The sequence below is a fragment of the Haliotis rubra genome, unplaced genomic scaffold, assembly GCF_003918875.1.
Source record: "Haliotis rubra isolate DU_JTF1 unplaced genomic scaffold, ASM391887v1 Scf1721, whole genome shotgun sequence".
In the NCBI taxonomy this organism is placed as follows: Eukaryota; Metazoa; Mollusca; class Gastropoda; order Lepetellida; family Haliotidae; genus Haliotis; species Haliotis rubra.
In genome coordinates, this window is record NW_025765694.1 from 79,649 (window position 1) to 87,122 (window position 7,474).

General features: G+C 37.2%; 1 long non-coding RNA gene across 1 annotated transcript; it reads right to left on the bottom strand.

Annotated features, from left to right (window-relative positions):
* Positions 1 to 253: 253 nt before the first annotated feature.
* On the bottom strand, positions 254 to 3,581 carry LOC124272752. The gene is made up of 3 exons (XR_006897418.1): positions 3,283 to 3,581; positions 2,935 to 2,996; positions 254 to 344 (listed from the first exon to the last, which is right to left on the bottom strand). It is a non-coding gene; the product is annotated as an uncharacterized LOC124272752 (long non-coding RNA).
* Between the last annotated feature and the right edge of the window lie 3,893 nt (positions 3,582 to 7,474).

The following is a 7,474-nucleotide window of genomic DNA, read 5'->3' on the forward strand; positions in this document are numbered from 1 at the left end:
CATTGAATGTATCTGATAGAATTAATGACGTTATTTCAATTATTTTTTATGGAAATCTGTGTGATCAGATGGCCAGACAATCACCCTTACCTCTGTTGGTGTTGTAAATGTCCAAGTCAGTATTGATGTCAGTTCCCCAGAAGGGAACTTCAAGCCTGCCTGGATAGGTGTAGCACTGTTTGTTGTTCCTGTTGTAAATCAGGGAGACACACTGCTGGTGTCTCAAGCAAGAGCTGAAGCAGTCCAACACGTTGTCCACATTTGTTGGTGGAGCTATATCCGAAGGGAGGAAGTGCACGAGAGACAGATGGAGCTGAAGTCGCACAAGTGCCATGATCCAGTCTCTGACAATATGGAGAATAGTGGCTACAGTAAAATGAGGTTATAACGAACATAAAGAAAAGAACTAATTTAATTTGGTAATATCAGCCAGTTAATGTATTTTCCAATACCATAGCCGTCATACAGTAGGGATTCGGAAATCATTCCATGTATAAAGTGGTGATCTTTTCAATAATTTTATGTTATATTCAGAAAGAATGGGCTTGGTTCTCAATAATCAATTACCTGTTCCTACAGTTATTACCTATAGCCGTCTATATTGAACCTGCTATCACACGTGAAAACGAGAAACTAAACTAAGGTAATCAGACTCTTTTGTGAAAGGATTTCTCTATCATAATAAACTTAAGGCTAAGGGCAACAAATCATATTGAAATAATTAAACAGTTTGGAACCGAGTATATTGACACATATTGTAATCGTTTTAGCTTCATTATAACCCAAAACAAGCATAAACCCAAGGTGTTTCATGAAGCAATTGTGCCTGGTAGTGAAATAAATCTTTGAAACAAGCTCTTTCTGTACTTAAAAATTGACACTCTTACATGTTTCTATCAAGGTGAGTATGACTGATGCAGCAATGATACCTCTGTATAATAGCCATATTTAACGCTACATAATCAAACATATGTTACATAAATATACTCTCAGATATGTACGTGAAAGTGTAATACAATAATATTACTTACAAACTGATAAACAGCTGTTCCGATATGTGTGGTAAGACGACTTACGTACAAGAATTACATTCTGTTTGAATCCAAATACGTTTTCGTTCGGTTCATTCGTCACATCAAAATTTTATTAAACAGCCGTTTGTTTGTGAAGCCATAATAATAGCCAAAATTGGGCTGTATTGATTTTGACAAGGTCATCTGATACATGTTCCGTTTGCTCGATAATTCAATACATGTCATTATGTTGGGTTACTTAAAGGATAAATATACAGTTCCAACTCACTTGTTTGGCACTGAATTCTTCGTTAAGAATGAAATGTTAACGTGTTAAATGAGTATGTTAAGGTGGTAATGAGTATAGCGTTCATTGACTATTCAACAATTATAGGTTCATAAATCCCAGTTCCGACAGTTCCGGATATCCGTATGTACGTCATAAGTGTGTTGTTTATAAACGTGGCTTACTGTATTTGTTTAAGATGAAATAAGTTAGCTGATATATATGTGTATGTATATTCAAATACCATTTCATTCAAATCTAATATCAATCCGTGATACTGTAGGCAGTCATTGGAGTGCTGTGGACACATTCTTCCCCGGGTCCACACGGAGTGGGAATTCCCCTTATGTTGAAAAAGGGAATCGGTTTTCAATGTTTAATTATATGTACCTGCTACCTAGCGTTAACACAAAACGAGAAACTAAACTGAGGTGAACCTTTTTCCTGAAATCTGTTTTCTTTCACAACATACTTAGGCCATGGTCAACAAACCATGCTGACAACCGTAAATAATTTAAAGCCTATTGTATTGAAATATATTTTTAATCGATTAAGCCTCTTAGTGTGTTTATGACAAAAACAAGCATAGACATACAGACCAGCTTTTTCAGTACTGATCATCATACTTATTTCTTACAAGGTAGGCACTCGTGAAGAGCAACCTCCCCGTGGTGAGTGCTGGGTAAAACTGAAAGCGCTTTCCCCGTGTGGACCCGGGGTAGAATGTGTCCACAGCACTCCAATGCTGGTCGTAAGAGGCGACCAAATTGGGCAACCTGTTTGCCGTGGGTTGCGCCCCTCTGTCGGTGGAGGAAGAGAGTTTGGTGTTTCCAGGAACAGTGTTCCTGTTTTGCCCAACACACAAATTCGACCCTGACTTCGCCTAGACGGGTGGTAGTGAGTGAGTTTAGTTGTACGCCGCACTCAGCAATATTCCAGCTATATGGCGACGGTCTGTAAATAATCGAGTCTGGACCAGACAATCCAGTGATCAGCAGCGTGAACATCGATCTACGCAATGGGGATACGATGACATGTGTCAACCCAGTCAGCGAGCCTGATCACCCGATCCCGTTAGTCGCCTCTTACGACAAGCATGGGTTACTGAAGATCAATATTCTAACCCGGACCTTCATGGGTAGACGAGTGGTAGAATGGGCCCGGTTCTATCAGTCAGCTGGTCATGCCAAGCACTCTGTATTATTTTGTATTTACACATATTATATTAACTGTCATTCCATTTTTGGTCTTGTCCAAGTTTGTTTAAGAAGCTTCTAACCATTTAATTTTAGCTTATTTATAAGAAATCAACTGATATGACAAAACGATATCATTTCATCGCAATAGTCAGGTTTTATCCTTGAATGTAATATTTGCCTGAATTTCACGATCAGTCTTATTTGTATCTTTAATATATTTAATATTTCTGGCTGTGAATAGCTACAAAATTGCTGTTCACTCACTCACTTTTACAAGGTAGGTATGACTGATACAGCATCACATGTCAGGTATCACTACCTCTCTGACGTCTGAACAATGGGATTACCTAACGCTATATTATCAAGCATATGTTACATTTATATACACTGCGATCTATGCAAATACGTTAAAGAGAATTTGAGAAATATTACTTACAAACTTATGAACAGCTGTTCCAAAACGTGAGGTCAAGATGGCTTAGGTACAAGAATTACATTCTGTTGAAATAGAAAATGTACAGTTGTTGGTCAACCATAGCCTGTTTAGTATTGTGCTGTCCTCTATAGATAACATGTTTTGGAGTTAATTACTAGTGTTACATTTATTACTGTGATATTCTAGTTGTTTTACTGTGCTTCGTATACAGGTTTGATTTAGTCACGACATGGCTGAAATATTGCCAAGTGACTTTTATATTATAACTCACTCATTGACTCAATTTAATCGAAATACATATATAACGTAAATATACACTCAATTATGTATTTCAGAAATATTACTTACAAACTGATGAACAGCTGTTCCGATGCGTGCGATGCAGGAGGCTTACGTACAAGAATATATTCCGTTCAGTCGTGGCATTAAACGTACTTCAATTGAGCCGCCATGTCTTTGTCAAGCCAAGATAGATGCTGTCATTAATGTACCGTATTGATTTGGACAAGACCATCTCATACTAAACATCTATAGTTGTGCGAACAACAAGCAGCTCATGTCTTCAGTTTGCTCCATAATTCAATACTTGTAAGTTTGCATAACGGTTTCTCACAAGATACATCAATAAACAACTCCAACGCACTTGTTTAGCACTGAAATCATTCGTGAAATGAAAGCTTATCTTTAATGAGTTCGTCACAACCTTGAATCGAGTGTATCAGATTGGATATCCAACAGTAATAGGTTCTTAAATGTCATGCTTCGTTAATTTAGATTTTACAAGCTGCACAATTGCTAATGGCCCATCAAGAGTAGAGTCATTCAATCACTAGAGAGACGGCGGAACCTAATGACTGGCGACATCATAAACATATTTTGTTATCAGGCAACATGTCTGTAGACTTTAAAAGAGAGAAATGTATGAAACTCTTTTAGAGCCTATAAGCAACATAAAAGTTAATCAATACCGAGACACATGGACATACTGTAATCTATAATCCATTCGTATTAATAAAAGAAACAAAACCCGCTTCATTTTCATCAGAAAACTCTGCACAAACCAGAGCTAATTGTTCACTTCCGACCGTATCAAGAGCATCGGGCGGTAACTATCACTTCAGTTCCTGATTGTTTCTAGATAAGGTACACCTGACCTAACGTTGTGATTCTAACGATTCCCCAATGACTGAACGCTTTTCGTTCATACCAACAAAGCAATCGTCACCATTGTCACAATCATGACAATGCGAATGCAAGGCTAGTGGACTAGAATATATCAGCTTGGTTTTAAGTTTCGCCAGTATGTGTGGGTTTTGCGTTGAGATAACTCTCAGAAATAGACTTTCTATGCAGATTAAACCACTCATGTTGTTTTTTTCTAAAGGTCAATATTGCCTGACCAACAAAGGTACATGTTTTTTCTTTCTTTCCTTGTCATACTTTGCTAACAACGGCCACAAACAAACATGTACTTATTCACACGACATCTCACAAGAAATCTATCGTACAACTTCGAATATATCACAAACAACAGCGATCAGATCATCGACATGCCCAAAGCGAAAGTTAAGCATCTTGGCCAAATTCCCTTGTTTTGACATCGCCAGTTCAGGTAGAAATTCTGCACATCTAACATCTAAAACCTAGATAGGCACTAAAATTGAGGCCCATGGTTCAGCATACTTCTTGCCAAAATGTCGGATCCTTAAATTTCACATTGTTTTCGCTTTTCACATTGCGCGACATTAGCTTTACTTCTGAGCAAATTAAGACAGACATCCAACTTTATCTATGATTATCACGTTTGGTAAGTCATTAAACTGTTTCGACAAAATTATGAGTATGTATTTATAAATTATTATGAAATAGTCATGGTACCAGGTGTTTGCCAAAATTCTGCCCAAACGGCCACAAATAAACAGGTACATAATCACACGACATGGCAAAAGAAATCCATCGTATGTTTCCGAACATATCACGAGCAACAGTAATCAGATTATCGATGTACCTAAAGTGGAAGTCAAACATTTTGGCCAAATCCCCTTGTTTTGACATCGCCAATCCAGGCTGAAATTCAGAGAGGCAACAAGATTGAGGCCCATAGTGTCGCATACATATTGCCAATATGTTTTATCCTTAAATGTCACATTGACTTTGCCTTTGGTGAAGTCCAGCTTTTTACATAGAATTTTCAGTTGGACATTTGCTTTTATTCTGAACAAATTAACATGAACCGTGGAAGACAGAGATGCAGCTAATTTTAAACTAGTGCTCAAAAGAAAGTATACAGTGTGTTTGACCAAACCTGGAAAGATAACAAATTAAAGCATATATAAATGAGCATCTGTTCAATTTGAATAGAGTATTTATTTCTACAGCAAATGTACACAATTTAATTTCATACAAAGTCGAAAGTACAGTTTGACTGACACTGAAAACACGTGGTATCATAGTCTGAACTATTAAACAAATCACCAAGGCGGTTTATTCTGCAAAATGTCATCAAATGTGAAATCAATAGTGAGTGTGACCACCATTGGCTTCAATACAGACCAAACAACATCGATACAATGATGACGTAAGACGACAAATGACGTTTAGGCATGATCCGTTGCCATTTTTTATTTTTTTATGTTTTTTCAATGTTTATTCCATTCCATATAATTATACATATGTAAGGCAGACATGTTATATGGACTATACACATTTCAAAGATCAGTAATTGGGTCATGTTATGCATGTCATGGATAAGCGTAATGGGTTCGTATATGTTTTAACAGATTAATTCATTTATACTATACATAATTCACAATATTATATATATATATATACACACACACACACATACATATATATATATATATATATATATATATATATAAAGTGATAGCTGACAACACTGTGATTAATCATTTTATGAGTGCTTCAAAGGATAATTCAGACAATTGCTTCCATTTTTTCTTAAAGTAGCTATATCTGTTATTTTTTCTTGCTATGAATTGTTCAATTTTACAAATGTCCTTTATTGTTGAGACATTGTTCCTGCAGTTGCTGAGCGGTTACAAAGCTGAAAGGTCAAATGTTTTGACAGAACGGAATTCGATCTGTTTCTGAGATTGTTAAACAAGAAGCAATTCCTTTGTGTTTTTGATAATCCACATGGTATTAAATCCGCTTGCTCAAATACTCTCAGTGAATACACATAAATTCATTCCTTGATTGCATAAAGGATTATGGTAAATCATTAACACTTGGACTTCATGTTATATGTGCAAAACCCAGCAACATATCTCTCTTTGAACAGATTTTTATGGGGCTTTTTAGCTCAGTACTGCAGAGGAATTGACATGTCTTCAGGTTTTAGTGCCAAGCCAAAAGTTGATAATTACTGATGAATGTTTTGAGCAGATGTATTTCTCGGTCAACGTAGCGTTATGTGAGGCATTAGTTGATATGTCACTAAAACTAAGCTGTTTGGTTTAACATATTTCAGGGGGTAGGTCCTTTGTGCCAATTTCTCCCTACTCAAAGGTAGCCAGGGTTACTCCCTCAATTAAGGGTTATTTTATTCCCAGGTGATAACTGGTCACAGGCGATACAACTGGTTGTCTGTGCATCTTCTCCATTGTCTTGTGAGAGAGAAGTATTGGTAACAAACCTGTTTTGATTGATACCTTTTGTATGTACAAAAGGGGCGGTGGGGTAGCCTAGTGGTTAAAGCGTTGGCTCGTCACGCCGAAGACCCGGGTTCGACTCCCCACGTGGGCACAATGTGTTACGCCCATTTCTGGTGTCCCCCGCCGTGATATTGCTGGAATATTGCTAAAAGCGGCGTAAGACTAAACTCAGTCAGTCAGTCAGTATGTACACAAATGGTATTTTATAATTAGTAGAGGCAGTAACCTCAACGTATTGTAAAATTATTGTCCTGGTGAGATATATGTACGACCGCGTCATTCAAATGTGAATTTCAGAATAAGTGTTATAATTCATAGCTAAATTTGAAAAAAAAAACATTTGAAGAAATCCAGCTATGGCCATGCAGGTAGCAAAAGCACTGCACGTCTCTCATCGCCACCTTCAGATGGTGGCAATCTGTAGCCTGTTCTCATAGAGCATTTTATATTGCACACACTTTGCCTTAAAAGTATTATAAATGTTGTCATTGATTGTTTCCTCTCTGCCTGCCTTTCATAAGATGAACAAATCCCCTAATGCTTGAATATGATAAATCGAACATGTTCTTGTTCTGCAAAAGATGGAGTTTAACCTTGGAAGAGCATAGCCTGTGAGCCAAGATCCGAACGAATTCGATTATCGACCCAACATCTGCGTAATCCCAATCACATAGTTTACCACGTAGTTATTTAAGTGTTGTTGTACACCCTGTCTGAAGTTACCGGCGGTACACATCGACATACAGTGCCACAAACCAGTTACAATTAACCTTTCGCCATAGTGGAGTTAACCTTGACCAACCAATGCGGGCATATTAATCTTCAACAGGTATAGGTAATATCCCTATAGTTCCTTTATTTAA